The sequence below is a fragment of the Peromyscus leucopus genome, chromosome 17, assembly GCF_004664715.2.
Source record: "Peromyscus leucopus breed LL Stock chromosome 17, UCI_PerLeu_2.1, whole genome shotgun sequence".
NCBI classification, from domain to species: domain Eukaryota; kingdom Metazoa; phylum Chordata; class Mammalia; order Rodentia; family Cricetidae; genus Peromyscus; species Peromyscus leucopus.
This window is the reverse complement of record NC_051077.1, coordinates 52,385,921-52,411,530: the sequence shown is the minus strand read 5'-3', so window position 1 is coordinate 52,411,530 and position 25,610 is coordinate 52,385,921. Positions and strand designations below refer to the sequence as shown.

Genomic DNA, 25,610 nt, shown 5'->3' with positions numbered 1-25,610 from the left:
ATTGTAAAATTAATTCATTTAGGTTAAAAGATTCATTAGTGTAATGAATGTGGTAAAGTTTATACATGTGGCAATTTTCTTTATAGGCATGAAAGAAGTCATAATGGAGAGAAACTCTCTGAATATACTCAATGTGCTAAAGCCCTTACATATCACACTCATCTTCAAAGACATGAAAGAATTCATACTGGAAAGAAACTCTATGAATGTAATCAGTGCATTAAATCCTTTGCATGTCACAATGGTCTTCAAAATCATGAAAAAAATTATAATGAAGAGAAACCCTATGAATGTAAGCAATGTGGCAAAGCCTTCACATGTCAGAGTAGTCTCCTAAGACATAAAATAACACATACTGGAGAGAAACCCTATGAATGTAAGCAATGTGGTAAGACCTTTGCATATCATAGTTATCTCCAAATACATAAAAGAACACATACTGGAGAAAAACCCTACAAATGTAATGAATGTGGTAAAGCCTTTTCATGTCATGCTCATCTTCGAAAACATAAAAGAACACATACTGGAGAGAAACCTTATAAATGTAATGAATGTGGTAAAGCTTTTGCACAAAACTGTAATCTCCAAATACATAAAAGAACACATACTGGAGATAAACCTTACAGATGTAATGAATGTGGTAAAGCCTTTGCACGTCAAGGTCATCTTCAAATACATAAAATAACACACACTGGAGAGAAACCCTACAAATGTAATGAATGTGGCAAAGACTTTGCACGTCATGGTGATCTTCAAAGTCATGAAAGAATTCATACTGGAGCAAAACCCTACAAATGTGATGAATGTGGTAAAGCCTTTACACGCCACAGTGATCTCCAAAGTCATGAAAGAGCACACACTGGAGAGAAACCCTACAAATGTAATGAATGTGGTAAAGTCTTTACACATCACAATTATCTCCAAAGACATAAAAGAACACATACTGGAGAGAAACCCTACAAATGTAATGAATGTGGTAAAGCCTTTGTGTGTCATGGTTACCTTCAAATACATAAAAGAATACATGCTGGAGAGAAACCCTACAAATGTAATCAATGCGGTAAAGACTTGGTAGATCACACTCATCTTCGAATACATAAAAGAACACATAGTGGAGAGAAACCCTACACATGTAATGAATGTGGAAAAGCCTTTGTACGTCACAGTTATCTCCAAATACATAAAAGAACACATATTGGAGAGAAACCATACAAATGTAATCAGTGTGGTAAAGCCTATGTATGTTATAGTCATCTTCAAAAACATAAAAGAACACATACTGGAGAAAAACCCTACAAATGTATTCAATGTGGCAAAGCCTTTGCACATCATAGTCATCTTCAAAAACATAAAAGAACACATACTGGAGAGAAACCTTATAAATGTAATGAATGTGGTAAAGCTTTTGCACAAAATTGTAATCTCCAAATACACAAAAGAACACATACTGGAGAAAAACCCTACAAATGTATTCAATGTGGCAAAGCCTTTGCATATCATAGTCATCTTCGAAAACATAAAAGAACACATACTGGAGAGAAACCTTATAAATGTAATGAATGTGGTAAAGCTTTTGCACAAAATTGTAATCTCCAAATACACAAAAGAACACATACTGGAGAGAAACCCTACAGATGTAATGAATGTGGTAAAGCCTTTGCACGTCAAGGTCAACTTCAAATACATAAAAGGACACATACTGGAGAGAAGCCCTACAAATGTAATGAATGTGGCAAAGACTTTGCGCGTCACAATGATCTTCAAAATCATGAAAGAACACATACTGGAGAGAAACCCTATGAATGTAAGCAATGTGATAAAGCCTTTGCACTTCCCAGTTATCTACAAAGACATAAAAGAACACATAGTGGAGAGAAACCCTACACATGTAATGAATGTGGTAAAGCTTTTGTACATCACAGTTATCTCCAGATACATAAAAGAATACATACTGGAGAGAAACCCTACAAATGTAATGAATGTGGCAAAGACTTTGCACGTCACAATGATCTTCAAAGTCATGAAAGAACACATACTGGAGAGAAACCCTATGAATGTAAGCAATGTGATAAAGCCTTTGCACTTCCCAGTTATCTACAAAGACATAAAAGAACACATAGTGGAGAGAAACCCTACACATGTAATGAATGTGGTAAAGCTTTTGTACATCACAGTTATCTCCAGATACATAAAAGAATACATACTGGAGAGAAACCCTATGAATGTAATCAATGTGGCAAAGCCTTTGTATGTTACAGTCATCTACAAATACATAAAAGAACACATACTGGAGAGAAACCCTATAAATGTAATCAATGTGGCAAAGCCTTTGCAGATAGCAGTCACCTTCGAATACATAAAAGAACACATACTAGAGGGAAATCCTATGAATGTAAGTAATGTGGTTAAGCTTTTACATGTAGCAGTATTTGAAATCATGAGAAAAAAATCATATAGAAACACTATAAATGTAGTCAGTGTGGAAAAATTTTGCACTTCATGGTAGTCTTTAGACAAGAGTAAAACATTTAGTGTGTAATCAATTTGTTAAAGCCTTTGCACATCATATTAATTTCTGAGAACCTGAAAGAACTCATACCAAAGCAGATCTGACTATAAAGTATTTGATAAGATCTTTAGCCAAAACAGTCAGTTATACAAGATTAATTATTCCAGAGAAAAAGACCTGACAAGGGTCAAAATCTGTTCAAGCATTATGATGTACATCTTTATTTTATTTGCACCTGTGAACTCATGTGGACAAAATCCCTATGAATTTAAACTATGAGGTAGCCCTTTTAGATTTCACTTTTTTCTTCATTTACATGAAAGAATTTGTCTGGTGCAAAACTTCATCAGTAGTGCCTTTTCTGTTGCTGTGATAAAATGTAATGTCTAAGGCAACTTATAAAATAGTTTAATTTGGCTTATGGTTCCAGAGGGATATAGTATCACAATGAAAATGACATGGCAACAAACATCAGATATGTTAGGTAAAGCAGGAAGTTCAGAGCTCACCTCCTGAATCTGCAGCATGAAGCAAGGAGAAGGAGCTGGAAAGGGTATGTGGATTTAAACTCTCAAGCCAACATCCAGTGACATATTTCCTCCAATAGGATAGAATTTCTTAAATCATCCTTATGATACCACCAACTGAGAAGGATTGATTTCTCTGACTTTGAGCCTACATGCTTGTTTTCTGTTCCTTGAACAAATTCATGATGCAGAAAAATGCCATAGGTAAGCCTTTAGATGCCTAAACATCTGGATTACAGGAATAAATGCTTACATGAGGAAAACATCCATGAGTGAAAAGTTGTTTAGTTATTTATGTCTTTGTGTGAGTATGTGCCTGTGCATGTGCATACTGGTCCCCAAGATGGTTAGACCCTGTAATCTTCTCATAGTAGGAATTATAGGAAATTGTCAAAATTCTGACCTCGGTCCTGGGAATGAACCTGTCTTAACTGCTCTACTATGTCTCTAGCCCTGTAAATATTTTAAAGCCTTTTTCCTTGATGTTAGGAATAGGAATGAACTCATATACAAGAAAAACCATATTCATGTAAATGATTTGATAAAGACTTTAGAAATCACAGTTGCCTTCACTTTCAAGAAAAAAAGTTCATCTCTTTTTTCATCATAACCTTGAAGGCAGTGAATTATTTACCATGTTCACTCAAGTGTAATGGTAGAGATCACCAATTGCAGTTTGTATTTTGAAATAATAGGAATATGTATTGAACTGTGCTGTATGTGTGGCAAACCCATTTACTGAAGTCTATTTGGTGGTTCACAGTTTCCTTCTGTGGCTTCTGTTCATCTTCTCGTGTGCTTTCACCTGGTGATAGGTATTTTCTGCTGTAATGTATAGAACGGGATGCCCATCATCTAAATGGTCCATCATTTAATTGAATATCAGGCAGTGTGTGATCATACTTTTCAAGTAAGGGAATATGTGAAAGGGTGGTCAGTTGTTTTTCCTGGTTTTGCTTTTCATATATTCACAAATTCCCTTGAGATGTTGTTGTTTTTTACCCAGCCTGGTTTGTATCAGTAAATAGTCAAGGCTACATTTGACCTCTTGATTCTCTTATGTCATCCTCCTAAGTCCAAGTCTAAGACTAGAAGATATACCCCCAACATGTCAAGTTTTGTGAACACATTTTAATAATGTTAATGTTAAAATGCTTAATAGAAGTAACTATAAGGAACATTAAATACCTCCTGTGTGTATCCAAAGCAGTATTTTCATCTCTCTGGTAGAGATGTAATAAAGTAGGATAATTAGCAATCAACTGTATATCTCATAAATACTTTGATGGCTTGGTGGTTTGAAAGAAAATGGCCCCCAAAGGGAGTGTCACTATTAGGAGGTATGGACTTGTTGGAGTTGGTGTGGTTTTGTTAGAGAAAGTGTGTCACTGTGGAGGTGGGCTTTGATGTCTCATATATGCTCATAAAAACTGACCACTTCCTGTTGCCTTTGGATCAAGAGGTAAGGACTCTCAGGTCAGCCCCATGTTTGCCTGCATGCTGCTTTACTTACCACCATGACTATAAAAGAGTAAACCTCCGAACTGTAGTGAGTCACCCCATTAAATGGTCTTTTTAAAATAAGAGTTGCTGTGGTCATGGTGTCTTTTCACTCCAATGGAAACCTTAGCTAAGACAATGTACTATGGGCATGTATATGTTCTTTGACATTTCATGCTTCTTCATATCTCCATTAGTTATCCATTGGCACATCATTTTGAAGTACTGCCTAATAATGTAACAGCAACACAATTTATTTTTTAAAAAACATTTCTGGGGTGTGTGTGTGTGTGTGTGTGTGTGTGTGTGTGTGTGTGTGTGTGTGTGATGTGATTATAGGATTTTAGGCCATGACAGATATATGGAGACTGAAAGACAACTTTGTAGGATATACATTTGGCCATCTATATATAATTATCAAAGTCAGGTTGCCAGCCTTGCACACATTTCCCACTGAGCCATCTAACTGATGCTCAAATGCAATAAGTTGATAAATTGCATCAGTAAACTATTGTGTTTTCAGATGGTAAATATATTGTCAGCTTAGGATGGGGGAAAATAGGACAATTTGCATAATAAATTCTATCTGTAAATGAAAATGATGTACAGTTATCTTTTTTGGAATGTGTTAGTTTATTCTGAGAACTAAATACTTGTTCATAGCACTTTTTCAGAAACACAAATGAATGCCAGAGAATTATCTTACTGGGTAAAGTTGGTTGTTGCTAAGCCTGATTACCTGAGTTCAATCTCTGGGAGATCTGCATTTTCCCACAAGTTTTTCTCTTATTTCTACATTTGGGCAGTGGCATATGCATACTCACATACCAGCACATAAATAAATAATTTAAAAACCCAAATAAGTGCCATTGAGGTCACTTGCAGCCAAACGAACTCCCTACATTTCATCTCTAGAACTCACATAAGAGAAGTAGATAATAATCACCTGTAACTTGTCCTTTCGATACCACATGCACACTATGGCACAGGTGTATACACACAAACATAGTTCAAACATTTTCAAATGGGTAAAAATTAAAAAAAAAAGAAAATAATCCATTTTGAGAACATATGGAATGATTTGCCAGTTTAAATTACAATTATAGAATATCAAGAAGTATTACTGTTCATCAGAACAATGATAGTTCCTTTTTAAATATTATTTTATCCTTTCATTCTTTGATTCAAAGACTGGTCATTCTAAAAACATATCTTAGCTGGGTTTTATGCACACCTGTAATTCCAGCACTTAGGAGACAGTGGCAAGCCAATATTTCTGAGTTTTAGGCCAGCTTGGTCCACACAGTGAGTTTCAGGATAGCAATGGCTATGTAGAGATATCCTTTCTCAAAAAAATTTTGAAAATGAAGAAGTAATCTCAAATTATGGAACTTATCCTAATATAATCTGACTGGACTCTGACTGGTTTCAATTAAGCCTTTTATTATCTTTACTCACATCAAGAGCATTGTGTTAACAATGAAAATAAGAGACAATGTGGAGAGTCCATTCACAGAGGGATAGAAACCCATTGATTCCTCCTGCAAACATCTGATGGACTTTCATCACTGTCAAGTGATAAGAGGCAGAAGGAATAATGAGACAATGTCACCATCTGCATTTTAGTAATATATTTGGGAGCTGGAGAGTTTGCTTAGTAGCATTGCTTCTCTTGTGTACCCTTGTTGAGTTCCTAGCACCCACACAGATGATGGCTGAGGACTACCTGTATTTCCCGATACAGGAGATCTGATGCATTCTTCTGGCCTCCTAGGGTACCAGATAAGCAAATGGTGAAGATTCCATATTGTAAAAAAGGTTTCTATGTATGTATTACTTTAAAAAAACAAAATTAATTCAAGTTTTGCCAGTGTGTATACCAAGTGTATTCCAGGTATCAGCAGAGGCCACAAGAGGGTGTCCGATTCCCCAAGACTGGAGTTACAGACAGTTATATGCCCATAGAGGTCAGAGGACAACTTGCCAGAGTTGGCCCTCTCCCTCCACAGTGTAGGTCCCATGGACTGAACTTAATTTGTCTGGCTTAGTGGCAGACACCTTTATCAAATGGAGCATTTTAATGGCCCAAGAATACTTTCTTATAGCCAACTCAAGCAAAGTAGCTGAGCTCATATTTAAATTCAGCACAGAGGCAAGACTGTAAAAAGTGGAGTGCAGATAGTTCAGACAGGAATTAGCTAGGCTGGAAACATTAGCATACTTCTGTCAAGTGTCACAAGATCTTTGCATTGATAGGGATCCATTTGGACAGTGTGTGCAGATTCCAAAGGCAAGGATTAACCCCTTCCAGCATTTAGTTTATTTCCTTTGCAGTATATGCACTTAACAGAAACACAAGGCTTCCTCTTCGGGTTTCACTGCTGCTCTGTCTCCATCTTCATTGACAACTCCATAGGTGTCTTCCAAAGTAGAAACAATCTAAGAAAAATGCCAAGCAAGTGCAAAAACAGTCACATCCTGTATAGCTGTCTCTCTGTTGCCAGGGGCAGGGATGCAAACCTTCTGCCCTTTGACTGTGGCATATCAAAAGGACACCCTGCTCAATAGTGCTTGACACTGCTTCCTAGCTGTGGGAAGTGACTCCAGGACTCTGTCTGCTTTGTGTGGATTAGTAGCTAAGAGTGGAAAGACATGTCTGTGACTGGCTGAAGATAAAAAGAGTTTTCCTCAAAGTTTGATTTTCCCCTTAACCACTTAACCTGGCAGAATGGAAGTTTTTGCTTGCTTACATAAGTATTCGGCCGGGCGGTGGTGGCGCACGCCTTTAATCCCAGCACTCGGGAGGCAGAGCCAGGTGGATCTCTGTGAGTTCGAGGCCAGCCTGGGCTACCAAGTGAGCTCCAGGAAAAGGCGCAAAGCTACACAGAGAAACCTTGTCTCGAAAAAACAAAAAAAAAAAAAAAACAAAAAAAAAAAAACCATAAGTATTGGAGATTTTTGTGTGGGTTTCCTCTTTAAAAGTCCTTCCCCATACCCCTCCTGGACCACAGTCTCAAATTTGGCTCAGAGATTATTCATCCTGTTACCAGCTACTCAATATATAATTGGATTAAGTATAATTGGATTGAGTCTATGGTCTTTTCCCAGGGGTCACAAACTCCATAATACTAGCTGCAGCATTTTCTGGGCACTCATGCAGTATGGGGATTGTAGTTGCTGGGAGCCCTCTCCTGACACCTCTCAAACTAGGAAATAGGAAGTTTGCTCTGCTTTCTCTGCAACTCTCCCTCTTTCCCATTCAAAAGCAAGCTTCTTTCCCCTCTTCATTGGAAGTCCTGTCTCTGCAGTACAAAGTATTCCTTCCCCTGCTCCTATAGCACTACCAGGAACACAAGGCCGAGACTTTCATTCTTGACTTTACCCCTTTAGTAGATAACAGTTAATCCTATGCTCTTAACTAAATACTCAGGGATTTACCCATTTGGGTCATCAGCTGCTTGTGACTTCCTCTATGTGACTTCCCCATTCATATGAGGGCCAGTTTCCCTGGGCTCCACTCTTGAGCTCCCAGGGGATCAAATCAGTCTCACCACTGAATGGGAATGATCAGAGGGATCCAGTTCAGGACGTTTTCCCTTCTGGAAGTCAGTTCCAAGTCAGCAAAATAATTGGGGTAAGATATGATCCTGGCATCTCTGCTCACCTTGCACAGGAAAGACAAAGAATTACAAAGAGCTCACTGCAATCAGCTTATTTGCAGACAGGTGGAGAAGTCTTAGCATTGAGCCTCTGGATTTGGGCTCCAGTACAGTTCAGAGAAGGAAGAGGATTCTATGCAATTAGAAATCATTCTTACCAAAACAGGAACAAATACACCACAGGTTGATGGAAGGCAAAACCCAAAATTATACCTTGCGGGCAATGAGTTCTGTTTACAGCCAAAACAGATTTTTTTTTTAAAAAAAAAATTCCTGTTTATTTGATACTGTATCCTAGCTAAGAGATAAGTCAGTTTGTTGTGTTAAATTCTTGTTAATTAATTCCATTTGTCCTGTGCTAAGGTAATTAAGACTTCCATTTGTAATCAAGAATAAGTTCCTGGTCTGATGTAAACTGCTTGTAACTTGCCATTCACTTGATGTATACCCTTGCCTTTGTTCATCCCTTTTCCATTGTATCCTTTTAACAATGAATAACCGTAAACCTTCTCACCCCTGTGAACAGCCTATCTCTTCTATAAGAGAGACTTCCAGGACTTGGGGGAGACAGTTGGTTGGCCAGTTTTGGGTGCACCCAAGTACAGCTTACTTTAAGCTGGACAATCATGGCCTTGTTCCTTTCTAACTTGAGAATCTTAAGATTAACCTATGGAGGCCACAGTAGGATAGACTATCCACCCCAAATTCTGCTGAAGTTGGGGTTGAGCTCTTCACTCTGGAATCCTTGAGAGACTGGTGAGCAACCGAGGGGTGTGTGCACCTTGGGATAGCTAATCTAGGTGACCCATGGCTCTGGGGAAGTGCTTCCCACTCTGTGAACTCCTGATATGAATGGCTACACTTGAAAAGAAAAAAAGCAAGAATTTTTTCCCTCCTCTCCCCTCACCCCCATGAGGAAGCATCCCTCTGGTAAGTCATCGGTTCTGTGGGATCCTAGTTTGGTGACATAGAGGGTCTGATGAGCCCCCCCCCCAATCCTTTGTCCAGGGCAAAGGGGAATGTCCCATGGACTACTGGTTATTTCTGGTTAATTGGGATTTCAGCCAGAGCCACCAGTTGTTTTCTGACCTGCCTTGGAGCTCTGAGCATGCCCTGATGACACTGGGGACCAAGTCAAAAACTTTGGAGAGGCCCAGCACCTTGATGCCACTATCAGAAGTGTTCCAATGCCTAGGCTACACAACAAAGCCAGGGATGTCCCAAGACACTGGGAGCCAGACCTAGAGTTTGGAGAGGCCCAGTATGGGGATGTCAGGCAGTCCAGGGGTTCAGTCCAAGGAGTCAACTAAAACAGCCTCTGATTTGTTAAATTCTCTTGGTAAGACTGATGAAACATCTGTGTGACACCAATTGCTGCTGTCCTCTCTGTTATTTTTGTTTTGTGTCCTGTCTTGTGTCTGGTCTGTCTTTGTGTGTTATGGCTTGGGGGGACTAAATTAGATGAATGCATGACATAGGAAACAAGCCTGGTAAGGTGGGCAGCCCTCTAACCTGTGTCCTAAAAAATCTTTGGCAAACTTACCCCTATAGTTAGGAAAGATTCCAGCTATCCCATCATCAAGATTGGACTGCGAATGTCTTGTGAGCTTGAGTGGCCCAAATTTGGGGTCAGCTGGTCCCCAAGAGCACTTTTAACCCACAAGTGGCCTGGACAATAGTAAATATCCATGGCAATCCTGGCCATCCAGATCAAGTTGTATATTTTTTTGCCCTGGGCCAAGGCCAATTCTGTCCTGCCTTCCTGGATGAGAGTATTTATGATCCAGAGTGAATAGGGCAGCCAAGCTCTCCTAGTTAGTAGAAGAGCCTTCCAGGAGGTGACTGCCAGACTCAGGAGCCCCCTCCAAAACCTGCTCTAGGAGACTCTGCCCTGCAAGCCCAAGACTTTATTCTAAAGGCAGTCCTTCAGGAGTTACCAGAAGACTTGGAGTCCCCTCCCCACTTATAACCATTTCTACCTGAGCTTCCTTCAGTGTCTGAGTATCATCCCATCTAACACATCTAGCACGGCCCAGAAGGCTACAGACATATGTGTCTCCAGAACCAGCTCCTACCCCACCACCTCATCACCCTCCCCTGCTCCCTATTTCCTCCACTCCTGGCTCCCGTTTCCAGCTCCTGTATTTCTCCCTGACCCCCCCTCCAATGACCAACAGGGGACTCCCAAACTGTTCTCCAGCCCCTCTACCCATCCCCTCCCAGGGCTCCTTGAACCCTCTCCTGCTCCCTCTTTCCCTGCCCCACAACCTGTCTCCTCTCAACCTATTCCAGCCTTCTCCGTGCAACATACTTGTCAGGGAATCCTGAATGCCCACCACCACTCTGCTTATATCCTTTCCCCAAACTCCCATGGCAGCAAATTCCATCCACCTTTCCCGAACTCTCAATCACTGATTCCAAGGCAAGACCTGTTTCTGCTCTTGCCCCCTTGCAGGCCGTATCTGCGTGGAGACTATATTGTTTTTTCTACTACAGACCTCTACAGCTGGAAAAACCAGGACTCCCATTTCAGTGTCAGCCCTGATTCTCTGATCCCTCTAATTCTGTCCTTTTCAATCATCTCCCTATGTGGGATGACACTCAGCAGGTTGCTCAAACTCTCTTCACCATGGAAGAGAAAAAGCAGAATCTCACAAAGGCGGCTGAGGCAATCACTGGGACAGCCACACTGCCTGAAAAATGGAGGGCTGGGAAGAGTGAGTCTTGCCAAGGTGAAGGCCTCCTTAGAATTATAACACTGAAGCCAGGCAGCGGTGGCGCATGCCTTTAATCCCAGCACTTGGGAGGCAGAGGCAGGGGGATCTCTGTGAGTTCGAGGCCAGCCTGGGCTACCAAGTGAGTTCCAGGAAAGGCGCAAAGCTACATAGAGAAACCCTGTCTCGAAAAACCAAAAAAAAAAAAAAAAAAAAAAAAAAAAAGAATTATAACACTGAGAAAGGTAGGAAAATGCTTGGAATCTATCACCAGACTCTGATAGAGGGATGAACAGAGCAGCATGCAGGCCCACAAATCTGACTAAAGTAACTGACACAAGGAAGGAACTAGAAGAATCACCTTCAGCTACAGATCCACTGCCTGTGTTTCTCATGTACAAAAAGACAGGGCCCTGATCTTTGCCTTGTCCCGAATTCCAAAAAATAAATTCTCATACACCACAAGATTTTCTCTTCCCAGTTCCCTGTTCTAACTCACTGTTCAGCTAATGGTACAGGACCACCACAGAACCAGAGTCCAGAGATCATCAAATAAGGAACTCTAACAGCTAAAAGTTACCAAAAGCATCTGGGCGTTACAAAAGACTTTAATGTAAACATCTATTACTATGAGATGCTTTTAACAATTGATCACCTGTCTCCTAGATGCTGAACTAGTAAAGGAAACAGGTGCTTTAAAATAATCTGTCTCTGATAAAGCTTAACATGTTTCAAACTCCATAGGGACAGGCCAGATCTACCTCAGATAAATGCCAACTCCAAAAATAATAATGATTCTTTTATCTCTCTTAAGATTTTTTCTGTGTCACCAGCATCTTGTCAAACAGAAAGTTCCCAGCCACAGCCAAGAGGGGTACATGTCTCCAGAGCAAATGGATGACAAACAGCATTCCACAACACCGGTCTACCTCGGGAGACTCCCCTTCTCCATTCCCCCAAGAGACAACCGACATCCATAGTCCCATCTACCTGCTTTTTTTTTTTTTTTTATAATAAGGGAAAGTCTGGGATGTAAGGATTTGGTCCTTAATTACGTCATCAGCCTTCGATGGCATCCCAGCCTAAAAAGCGGGTGGGCCCTCTGTGCTCTCTCTTTTCCCTCTCCTTTCTGCTCCTTCCTCCCGTCGGCCTCTCCTCTCTCCCTTCCCCCACTCTGTATTTCTCTCTCTCTCTCTCTCTCTCTCTCTCTCTCTCTCTCTCTCTCTCCCCCCCTCTCCCCCCAATAAAGCTCTAAAAGGTAACCATGGCTATGATTCTTTCAATCAACATGCTCCTCTGCCAGCATGGCTGCCGAGGGCGCTGGCCAGCCATGAGGAGGAGCGCTGTGGCATAACCAACACCCACAGTGGCTATAATGCAAACCCCAGTTTCTCTATTTTTTCCTTTTATTTTATTTTACAATACCATTCAGTTCTACATATCAGCCACGGATTCCCTTGTTCTCCCCCCTCACACCCCCTCCCCTTTCCCCCAGAACACCCCCCCTTCCCACCTCCTCCAGAGCAAAGCCTCACCTGAGGACTGAGATCAACCTGGTAGACTCAGTCCAGGCAGGTCCAGTCCCTTCCTCCCAGACTGAGCCAAGTGTCCCTGCATAAGCTCCATGTTTCAAACAGCCAACTCATGCAGTGAGCACAGGACTTGGTCCCACTGCCTAGTTGCCTCCCAAACTGATCAAGCCAATCAGCTGTCTTACCTATTCAGAGGGCCTGATCCAGCTGGGGGCCCCTCAACCTTTGGTTCATAGTTCATGTGTTTCCATTCATTTGGCTATTTTTTTTCAATAATTGAGTAAAACTGAAATTTATTTTAAGCCATAGTTGTCCTAGGGACCTCCATGCTATATATATAGCCTCTATGGTTCTATGGGCTGTGGTCTGATTGTTCTTTATTTTATATCTAGAATCCACTTATGAGTGAGTACATACCACGACTGCCTTTCTGGGTTTGGGTTACCTCACTCAGGATGATTTTTTCTAGTTCCATCCATTTGCTTGCAAATTTCATGCTTTCATTGGTTTTCTCTGCTGAGTAGTATTCCATTGTGTATATGTACCACATTTTTTCCATCCATTCTTCCGTTGACGGGCATCTAGGTTGTTTCCAGGTTCTGGCTATTACAAATAGTGCTGCTATGAACATAGCTGAGCATGTATCTTTATGGTATGAATCAGCATTCCTTGGCTATATGCCCAAGAGTGGGATGGCTGGGTCTTGAGGTAGTTTGATTCCTAATTTTCTGAGAAACCACCATACTGATTTCCACAGTGGTTGTACAAGTTTACATCCCCACCAACAGTGGAGGAGTGTTCCCTTTGCTCCACATCCTCTCCAACATTGACTGTCATTGGTGTTTTTGACTGTAAGGTGTAAGGTGGTATCTCAGAGTCTTTTTGATTTGCATTTCTCTGATGATTAAGGATGTTGAGCATTTCTTTAAATGTCTTTCAGCCATTTGTGATTCTTGTTTTGTGAATTCTCTGTTTAGCTCTTTAGCCCATTTTTTAATTGGACTGTTCAGTATTTTGATGTCTAGTTTCTTGAGTTCTTTATATACTGTGGAGATCAATCCTCTGTCAGATGTGGGGTTGGTCAAGATCTTTTCCTATTCTGTTGGCTGTCTTTTTGTCTTATTGACTGTGTCTTTTGCCCTGCAAAAGCTTCTCAATTTCGAGAGGTCCCATTTATTAATTGTTGTGCTCAGGGTCTGTGCTGTTGGTGTTTTATTGGTGTTGAATCAAATACCTTTTATATATAGATTATATGTGAATATGTGCATCTGTTGAAGACCTTGAGTGTAAAAAAGCCAATGTGTATTGAGTGCAAGGATCTCATTTACTCAACAGAAAAAATGTACAAAGTTACACGTTCTAGGCAAGTAAATACTGAATTATAAACCATGGTTCTTTTCAAAGAAGGGGTGATGGGGTTAAGGAACATTTTAGTTTACACTTTTGGGAGGTTCTTGATAGAACTGTATATTTTTATTATTTACCATTTAAAGTTGTCATTAAAAGAAAAAAATCACTTTTTCATCTCCAACTGAACTTTCTTTTAAATGTTCTTTAGGGCAAAAAGATATCTGTGTGTTGTTTTTCTCCAGACTAAATTCTCTAGCCCCACATTCTACAAACCAGCCTGCAGCTGACAGTCACTTGTACGACGGTTGCCCTAGTGAGGCTGTGCAGGTATTCTTAGGATTCTTTAAATAAACATTTCAAGGTGTAATTTACAAAGACTGACATTCCCCCATTGTTTTCACACATACATAGCTGCGTAATTACCATCACAAGATACATAGACCATCATGCATCTATTGCTACACATTTATAGGGCTTTCTTACAGACTGGGTCCTGCTGTATAGCTCTGGATGGCCTGGTACTTGCTTTGTAGACAAGAATGGCCGCAAACACACGGCAGTCCTCCTTCCTTACCTCTCAAGTGCTTGGAGTATAGATGTGTGCCACCAAGTCTGCCTGTGTCCAGAACTTGAAATACTGTATGGTGTGATGTAATTACCATCTAAATTAGGATGCACAACAGTTCTGGCCCCCTCCAAAGTTCTCCAGTGTTGCTCCTTGTCATCAAACTCTCTAACGATTAACCCTGCCAATTGGTCACACTTCCATGCACGTGCAGCTTACCTTTACCAATATGCTACATAAACAGAACCATACAGTTCATAGCACTTGATATTGGTTTATTTCATTAAGCATGATTTGAGATTCATCTCTGGTTTTGTATATATCAGTGTGTTCAATCTTACTGCTGGTAAGTTTTCTATTAGTTGGATGTATGGTAGTTTATTTATTCACCCCTTGGAAAAACACTGAGTTGTTTCTAGCATTTAACAATTAATGAATGATGCTGTGATGAGATGTATGATTTTTTTTTGTGTAAACATAGGTTTCTTTTCTCCCTCTTCACTAGGAGGTTATTACTAAGTGGTGAGGTTAATTTTTATGTAACTTTATAATAAGATACTATTGGTTCTCCATATCTCTTTCCATGGGGGTTTGCAGCAGGGGCTCATTGTGGTTTTCAATAGCATTCCTCAAATGGGTGACAATGTTGAATTATCTGCAGATGTGCATATTTGTCACCTGTGGTGGTAATCTAATTGTACTGAAATATTATTTTGATTGTATGTTAATAAATAAAGTTGTCCGGGGGTCAGAGCTATTAGAGCCATAGCAAGAGTGTGGCGGTGGTGGCACACGCCTTTAATCCCATAGATATCTGTGTGTTCAGGGATATAGCCAGCATTGGAGACATATGCCTTTAAGACCTAGGGGGCTGTACATTCAGACAGTGACGAGGCAGTCATGTGTTTGGGTTTACAACCAATGAGAAGGCAGAACAACATACTATAAAAAAAAATGAACAGACAGGAAGTAGGTCTCTTTCGCGAAGCTGGGACAGCAGGAGGAAGGGTGAGATTTTAGCTCTGAGCTCTGACCTCTCGGCTTTCTCTTTTACATTGTTTCTGTGTATCTTATTTAATAAGACGGTTGGTTACATCAACATCTGGCACCCAACGTGACAAGAATCCATTAAAAACTGCTTGGCTTGACGGCAGGTCCACTTTCCCGAAAGGGTGGCAGGTGGCGTCAGGAAGCAGCAGGAAGCAGCCGGAGTCCTAGTCTGAGCTGCCGGATTCCTAGTCCGAGTGGCAGCTTCTAGCCCGGGCCTAGGTCTGTGAGCAGCTTGCTTAAAGCCGGTGCTACAAACAACTTAGACCTGCCCTGCCGAACAGGGCCCTGCCTGTAAAGCCAACGCACGTGGTCGGAGCTTAAGGAAGCCAGACCCAAGCCTTGACTCGGCACAAGAGGGAACACGTGGCTGCATTTAAACTTTAGCCAGCTACGCTTTCTTGCTCTCTCTCTCTCTCTCTCTCTCTCTCTCTCTCTCTCTCTCTTTCTCTCTTTCTCTTTGGATTTACACCTGGGACACTAGGTGGCTGCTTTGAAAATCCCCTCGGATTTCTACTGTTCTATGCAGATTTGGTAAGTCATAACATATCAGATATTTTAAAGGAAACTATCTAAAAGAGAATTTTTTCCACATTAAAAAACAAATGGGTTTTATGTGTACATTGGAAGAAAATTGGTTTTTGTTCGAAATTTTAGGCAGTCTGGCAATGGAACAACTATATAGTATTAGTATTGGTGGAATTATGCACCTTATCACTATGCTAATCCACATTTTAATATTTAAAAAGATAGTCAATTTAAGTGCCAGGATAACAGCTTTAGAAGAACTTGTTAAACCTGTAAAAATTCAGACAGAAGAAATTAACAGTGAAGTTGTTTCAAGTCGGGATCATAAGGTTGCAGAAAGAAAGCCTGTTTTCACACAGTCACCCTTAATTTATCCTGTAACCATACAGCAGATGCCTGATCAAATGGCTACACAAAATAATTGGGCTCCAATTGAAATGTTGGATTTAAAAAGGTTTAAGGAGGCAATAGTATCTTATGGCATGCATTCCCCATATGTAAAGCAAATGTTAAACTCTTGGTCAACATATAATAGGATAGTACCACAGGACTGGCGGGACCTTGCACAAGGTGTTCTGGAACCCAGCCAGAGACTTCAATTTCTGACTTGGTTTAAGGAGGAGGCTAAAAACATAGAAAAACAATGGAGGGATAAAGGAATACAAGTTTGCCAGGATCAGCTTATGGGCGAAGGCCAATATGCTTCAGCACAAACACAATGTTTATATGATGTCCAAACCCTAATTTTATGTCGAACGGCAGCCTTGAATGCATGGGACAGAGTTGAGGAACCAGGAAAAAATCTGAGTCATTTACAAAGGTGAAGCAAGGCCCAAAAGAGTCTTTTACAGATTTTTTACAAAGACTGGCTTCAGCAGTAAAGAGAATGGTCTCGGATTCAGAAGCTAGTAAGGCAATAATTGAATCTTTGGCCTTTGAGAATGCGAATGCAGCATGCAAAAGAACAATCAGGCCATTAAGGGCAAGATCTGCACCTATAGAAGATTGGATTAGAGAAACAATTAATGTTGAGCATGATGATACATGGGTAGGAGAAGTAATTTCAAAAGGTTTGAGGAGTGTTAGATGTTTTGGATGTGGAAAGCAAGGACATTTAAAAAGGGACTGTAGACAGGTCATTCCCAGAAACAATGTTTCTTCAAGGAACAATGGCAACAGAATGCCCCTTCCTTCTGGAGTATGCAGAAGGTGTGGTAAGGGAAAACACTGGACCAACAAATGTAGATCAACAAAGGACAGACAGGGTAATCCTTTGCCTCAGTCTTCAGGAAACTCCCAGAGGGGCCTCAGGCAGGCCCCCAGTGCAAATCCAGTTCAAACCTTTCCTGCAGCCATACAGGAAATGCCTGCTCTGGAGAGCGATTAAATAACCAAATGCCTATTGGAATAAATCATGCTGGTCAGGATGATGAAACAGAGAGAATAGAAAATTCAGGAGAAAACATAAAGAAAAATGTTTGGCAAACTTCTATTAATGAACAAAGACCAAAATTAATGATAAAAATAAATGGTGTTTTGTTGTCTGGTCTGGTAGACACAGTTGCGGACGTTACCATAATTGCACCAGAATTTTGGCATCCAACTTGGCCTCTTCAGGAGGTAAACGTTCAACTGTTAGGAATCGGGACATTATCTCAGGTGAAACAGAGTGCAAGATGGCTCGAATGTATAGGTCCAGAAGGACAGAGAGGAAAATTAAAACCATATGTGGCTAACATAACTATGAACCTGTGGGGTCGAGACTTGTTGCAACAATGGAATACTCAGATTAACATCCCTCCAATCTCAGAAACAAATCATAAACTAGCACATGTTACTGAGAGAAATATTAGAAGATATTGTTCTAATGAGTGGTCACCAGCCATCCATATTATACAAGAACAGGGCACAATAACTGATGATCTTCCAAAGACACCAACAGCTCTACCTTTAAAATGGTTAACAGACAAGCCTGTATGGGTCCAGCAATGGCCTTTAACAACAGAGAAACTCCAGGCTTTAGAAGAGCTGGTAGAAAAACAGTTAAATGCTCAGCATATTGAAGAATCAACCAGCCCTTGGAATTCTCCTGTATTTGTTATTAAAAAGAAATCTGGTAAATGGAGAATGGTAACAGACCTTAGAGCAATTAACAAAGTAATTCAGCCAATGGGCTCTCTACAATCTGGGATGCCTTTGCCTACTCTGTTACCAAAAGGATGGCCTCTCATAGTTATTGATTTAAAAGACTGTTTCTTTTCAATACCCTTACAAGAAAAAGACAGAGAAAGATTTGCTTTTACAGTGCCTACTTATAATAATTCTCAACCGTTTAAAAGATTTCAATGGAGGGTCCTCCCTCAGGGAATGTTGAATAGCCCAACTCTGTGCCAATATTTTGTACAACAGCCATTGGAAGTGATACGTAAAAAATTTCCTAAATCTATAATTTATCATTATATGGATGATATTTTACTAGCTGACTCAAATGCAGATACTTTAGAAATAATATTTGAAGAAGTAAAGAAAATTTTGCCTTGCTGGGGATTACTAATTGCTCCTGAAAAGATACAAAGAGGAGATTCTATTAATTATTTAGGATATAAAATAGAGCTACAAAAAATTAGACCCCAAAAGGTGCAAATTCGGAGAGATAGACTACAGACTCTTAATGACTTTCAAAGATTATTTGGAGATATTTCTCATCTACGAACTATTGTTGGGGTAAAAAATGATGAACTGACTAATTTGTTCAGAACCTTAGAAGGTGACAAGGACTTAAATAGTCCAAGAGAATTATCACCTGAAGCTGAGAAAGAATTGGCCTTGGTAGAAAAGAAAGTGCATGAAGGACACGTGGATCGTATTGATCCAAAGCTGGATTGCATTTTGGTCATTTTACCTTCTAGGCATTCTCCTACTGGAATATTAATGCAGAGGGAAGATATTATATTGGAATGGATATTTTTACCAAATAAACCAAATAAAAAATTAAAAACTTATGTGGAAAAAATCTCTGACTTGATTTACAAAGGAAAACTGAGACTTCGTCAATTAGCAGGCATAGACCCAGCAGAAATTGTCCTACCATTAACTAAGGAGGACATTGAAAAATTATGGACAGAAAGTGAACCTTGGCAAAGAGCTTGCAGTAATTTTTTGGGAGAAATTAACAGCAAATATCCCAAAAGTAATAGAATTGATCTTATAAAGAGAGCTGATTGGATCTTGCCTCGAATTGTACGGCAAAAACCCATATCTGGAGTTCGTACATTTTATACAGATGCCAACAAAGAAGGAAAGGCAGGTTACAAATCAGAAAATTTAAGTAAAGTGGTTCAAAGTCCGTATAATTCAGTTCAAAAATCAGAATTGTATGCTATTCTGTTGGTATTAATGGATTTTTCAGAACCTCTCAACATAGTAACTGACTCTCAGTATGCTGAAAGAGTGGTGTTATATATTGAGACTGCAGAATTTATCCCTGATGCTTCAGAATTAACTTCACTATTTATTCAATTACAAGATACAATCAGGAAAAGGAATCATCCTTTATATATAACTCACATTCGATCCCATACTGGTCTGCCAGGCCCTCTAGCACAAGGCAATGATGAGATTGATAAATTATTGATAGGAAATGTGCTGGAGGCCTCAGAATTTCATAAAAAACATCACGTTAATAGTAAAGGTTTAAAAAAGGATTTTTCCATAACCTGGCAACAAGCCAAAGAAATAGTAAAGAAATGTCCTACTTGTTCCTTCTACAATCAAACGCCATTACCAGCAGGATGTAACCCAAAGGGTACTCAGAGAAATGAAATCTGGCAGATGGACGTGTTTCACTTTGCAGAATTTGGAAAATTGAAATATGTACACCACACTATCAATACTTATTCAGGATTTCAATGGGCAACTGCTTTGAGTTCTGAAAAAGCTGATTCTGTAATCACTCATTTGCTAGAAGTTATGGCCATCATGGGTATACCTGCACAAATCAAAACTGACAATGCTCCATCATATGTCTCTGTTAAAATGAAACAGTTTTTTGCTTTTTACAATATAAAGCATATTACAGGCATACCACATAATCCTACAGGTCAAGCAGTTATAGAAAGATCAAACAGAACTCTAAAGGATATGCTAAATAAACAGAAATGGGTAACAAATCCCCCAGAAATAGACTGCATAATGCTCTTCTAACTTTGAATTTTCTGAATGCCAATGAGAAAGGAACAACAGCTGCAGAAAGACATTGGATAATAGAAAAAACTACAGAATTAAATCAGCCTATATACTTTAAGGATGTGCTGACCTCAGAATGGAAACCAGGGTTTGTATTACATTGGGGACGAGGTTTTGCTTTTGTTTCTACAGGAGAAGATAAGCTGTGGGTACCATCAAAATTGATAAAGGTTCGATTTGAACAAGAGAGACCTCTTAATTGAGGAGGTGATAGTTCATCAACCAGCATGAACATCCAATTTAAACTAGCTTGTATCAATAACACATGCCTTTTCATTTAATCAGATAATAACTTGTCAAAAGGAAACATCCCCAAAATTAGTCTTGGTGAAAGGTTTTTGTTTTTGTCTTTTAGGAGAATGAAGGTCAAGGAATCTGAAGAACACTGGACAAATGAGACAACAGAAGAAAAGTGACAAATCATCTATCCCAAGAAACAGAGTGAAACAGTGTATGGGTATATATTATCTAAAAAATTTTTATGTCTTCCTAAATGTTTGTTTCTGCTTTTCTCTAAAGATTTAACACTATTGGTTTTCTAATAGTCCCAGTTCAATTAAAATTTAAAGCTGACTTTGGAGTTGGAGAATGGCTCTCTCCTTCTTTAAAATCAAGCATGTTGTTAAAAGGAAAATGCAAACTCCCTGTATCATGCCAGAATAAAAGAGCCATCTTCTGCTATGGTACAGGACAAAAGCAAAATTAATTAAGGGACTATTCTATTACTAATCTCAACTCTTTGATTCTATTCTGATTTTTTAAACTTTTCTCAAAGTATAAATTTTATATCAAAATTTACAAGATTAATATATATATATATACATTTTAAACTTTGTTAAGATATGAATGGTCATATAGAGTACTAACTAATTCTAGAAAAAAGGCTAGCCGTATATATATGTTTTTGTGTTCGTGTCTCTTATCAGTTTTCTGCAGGAAATCATGGCCAGGCCTAACATCAACTGAAGTCTCCAGAAAGAAGATGGGGCCCCACAACAACAACAATTCCACGTGGACAATAATAATATCATTAAGCTGACAAACATCATCCATAGATCAGCTTTGAACTATAAGGTGCTCAGAGCAATTTTGAGATGACTAGCTGAGATGATCCAGTCTCAAAGACTACTTGAATAAGGACTTGAGATAAACCCTGAACTTTGGCATTATACACAGACTGGATAATGAAGGATATAGTTACCTCTCCTAGAATTTGACAATTAACCTAAAATTTTTCTTTCAGGATAAAGAAAACTTCGCCCATACCCAGCAGGAAGCAATTTTAAGAATACGACGCCCACATTCCCAAAGAGGTGGTGTGGGGCGGGTGGTTTTTTGGTCTTTTCAATGGGTTTTGGGTCTGGGATAATTTTCAGTATTTAGGGGGGTTGGTTACAAGTTATTGTCAAGGGTTAGGAAAAAGGCTAAGCAAAGGAGATTAGATTTAAGGTTCTTGTTTAAAAAAAAAGAAAGAAAGAAAGAAAGAGAGAAAGAAAGAAAGAAAGAGAAAAAAAGAAAGAAAGAAAAGAAAAAGACAATTACTAGTTTTAAATACTTTACATTGGATTGAATTGTTTTATATTGTATACAAATTTGAAACTGATATTGTTAGAAAATGCTATATGTATATTTCTAATTGTATTTATACCATTCATTTAACAATGTAATGCAAATTTCTGATCCTTGAATGTTATTATTATCAACTATTAGGATATAAAGAAATGAAAGCTAGTAGTTAGACATTATCATAGAACTTGTAGTCATATTAGATATGTTTTAAAAATTGAGCAGAGATGTTTTAGACAGGTCATCTTCAAACCCTTCAGAGATCTACAGAATATGGCATTTAAAATGTTTTAATAACTTAGAAAATTTTTCTTTTTTGAGACATGTCGGCTCCTAGCAGTGCCAATCTACTTTAGAGAAAATATGGGCATTGAAGAAACTGCATATGGAGTCAACTTTCATTCTGGCAAAAGTTAGCCACTGGACAACAAAGTATCCTCGAATCAACAGGACAAAATGGACAGACAGATCACGAAACAAGGGACTACTGATTCTTGCCAAAACAAATGTGGTTATGGCTTTATCAAAAGGCATCTTCTGAGGCCAGGACAATATGGCCCCATCACTGAAGTGGCCTTTGCATCCGGAAAAGGTACAGTGCCCTTTTCTTCGAAGGCAGCTTAACAGGCAGAGGGCCGATGGATTCTGTTGTACAATGGAACAGCAGCTGAAAGCTCATGCCTCTCAAAAGTAGACTGACATTTAATAGAGGGATGTGGAGAAGAAGGGGATGCTGAGATGAAGCCATATATACACAGCCAAGAAGAATGGACAGCTGAATTTAAAAACTGTCAACAATTTCCAGAATTTAAAATCCTGAATCATGACAGGACACTAGTGGAATTCAGGTGTTTCTGGTACGTGGACTGCTCTCACCCAATGTGAGGTTGAACTGTTGACCTTGTGTACATCCTACTTCACAAATGAGTCTGTCAGATACACTAAGCCTATAGGCTGAAGATGATGCCCCAACACTGCGGAGAAACCTCAGGTGACTGCCCAGGCAGCTGGCTGTTTCTGTCAACTCACAAAATTTTTTGGAAGTTGCTTGCATGCACTTCCTGTTTTTCTTTTTGTTAGCTAATATTATTCCCTTCTTGGGTCTCTGAGGGAGTTGAAGATTAGTTAGTTATGGTTGAAGATTAGTTAGTTATAGTTGAAAATTAATTAGGATAGAAAGTACATTAGATACATCTTGGATTTACCAAAATAGGATAGATAATGGAATTATTTTCTCTGATTTGTCAAATACCTGTTTAGGTATTTATTACTTGTATATATTGTATATAGTTATTGTACTTTTGTATATAGTTTTTCTTTTGTTAGTTATAACCTTTTGCTTTTTTTTTTCTTTTTGTTAAAATAGAAAAGGGGAAATGCGGTGGTAATCTAATTGTACTGAAATATTATTTTGATTGTATGTTAATAAATAAAGTTGTCCGGGGGTCAGAGCTATTAGAGCCATAGCAAGAGTGTGGCAGTGGTGGCACACGCCTTTAATCCCATAGATATCTGTGTGTTCAGGGATATAGCCAGCATTGGAGACATATGCCTTTAAGACCTAGGGGGCTGTACATTCAGACAGTGACGAGGCAGTCATGTGTTTGGGTTTACAACCAATGAGAAGGCAGAACAACATACTATAAAAAAAATGAGCAGATAGGAAGTAGGTCTCTTTCACGAAGCTGGGACAGCAGGAGGAAGGGTGAGATTTTAGCTCTGAGCTCTGACCTCTCGGCTTTCTCTTTTACATTGTTTCTGTGTATCTTATTTAATAAGACGGTTGGTTACATCAACAGTCACCTGTCAATCTTCTTCGATGAAGTATCTGTTCAAATCCTTTGTCCATTTTTATTAGCTTGTACATGTGTTTATAGCCTTTTAGATTTGTAGGAATATGTCTGAAGTTTTTCAGAAATATCAGACAACTCATCCTTAAACATTTCCTTCATATGTTTGTCTAGCCTCTTGTCAACCCAACTGGTTTCACTTTCCCATGCAGTGCCACTTTAAAAAACAAACATCCTACAGAGAGCTTCCCTCCACGAATGAGCTCAGGATGAGGTCGCATAAAGCAAATCTAGTGAATAGGGGTTAGTGAGGTGGCTCAGTGTGCAAGGTGTTTGCTGCCAAGCCTGACAACCTGAATTCAAGTCCTAGGACACAGATGGTGGAAGGAAAGAATTCACTCCAACAAGTTTTCCTCAGACCCCCACCTGCATGTTGTAGAATGTGTGCACACCCATATACACATTCCAAGTAAACAAATTAGTCTAAAACATAAAATCTTGTGTGAATAAATCTTTTATGGAAGCTGCTGGACTGATGAAGTAGGCTAACTATCTGGAGAGGGTGTGGGCTGGAATGCCAAACCTGTCCCCCTCCAATGGCTTCCAGGACATTGTTTTTTACATGGACTCTTTGTTTTCAAGGCTAGAGCATGGTCTGTGCTATTAACAACAAACATGTTTGGCAAGACAAATGGTAGGGAAAAATTGCTGTGAAGATATTCTCTTCTAGGGAAGAATACTCATGGTTCCAAGAGACAGACATTTATCAGACTGTGATTGCTCCAAACCACAGAGGAGGCACACACACACACACACACACACACACACACACACACACACACACAAATCTAAAGGGAACCATGATCACGTCTAACAGCAACTTTGAAATTTTCAAAAGGATGACAGGACCCCACAAAGATGATTCCACATGGACTATGATAAAGCCATTAAGCCGATGAACACCATGGAAAAATCGACTTTGGACTACAAACTGCTCAGGACAATTTTGAGATGGCTAGCTGAGATGTTCCAGCCTGACAGACTACTCCAGCAAGGACTTATGACAAGCCCTGAACTTTCCTTTTATGCAGAGGCTGGACAAATGAAATAGGACTTGACAATTAACCCAAAAATTTTCTTTTCAAGATTCCCTAAAGATATCTTCACTCCTAGAAAGCAAAAAGAAAAAGAGAATTAGATATGAGATAGATCGGGGGCTGGAGAGATGGTCCAGAGGTTAAGAGCACTGGCTTCTCTTACAGAGGTCCTGAGTTCAATTCCCAGCAACCACATGGTGGCTCAGAACCACCTGTAATGAGATCTAGTTCCCTCTTCTGGCTGCAGGTATACATGCAGGCAGAACACTGTCTACATAATAAATAAATAAATAAATCTTTAAAAAAAAAAGATATGAGATAGATCATTGAATCTACTCTGAGAAAAAAGATAAAGAAATAATAGGATAAATAGGTAGATTACTAAATCTACACGGAAGAAAAAGGGGAAGATATAAAAATGACAAAAGGTAGACTACTGAATGTATTATGAAAAGAGAAAAGACAGAATATGGATATGATAAGATAAAAAGGGAGATTATGGAATCTACTTTTAAAAAGGAACTGCTTGTTTTAAATAAGATAAGTAATGAAAATTTTTTGGTCTGAGTTTATCAGATGTTACTGGACTGGACATTGTCAATATATATATTGGAGTTTTTTATCTGAATCTGTCAAATGTTAATGGACTAGACATCATTAATGTAATCTTGACTGTGTATATTTTATATACTTACTGGATATATTTTTTCTTGTGTTAGTTATAAGCTTTTTTAAATTTTAGACAAAAAGAGAGGAAATGTGGTATTGTATTCCCCCAAATATTGTACATGCTAATAAACTTAACAACAAACAAGAAGACCTTTAAACAAACTAAAATGACCTGATAATCAAATGCAATGAGTGACCCTGGATTATGTGTAAAGGACACGCTGGACATGGTTAGGTGATTATGACAAAGAGGGACTCTAAGTAATTATCAGCATTAAACTTCTCAGCAGTGTTGGACAATAGATATGTGCT

General features: G+C 39.2%; 1 pseudogene; it reads left to right on the top strand.

The window, feature by feature from the left end:
* The first annotated feature begins 88 nt into the window (after positions 1 to 88).
* LOC119089181 lies at positions 89 to 3,895 on the top strand (annotated as a pseudogene).
* The last annotated feature ends 21,715 nt before the right edge of the window (positions 3,896 to 25,610 follow it).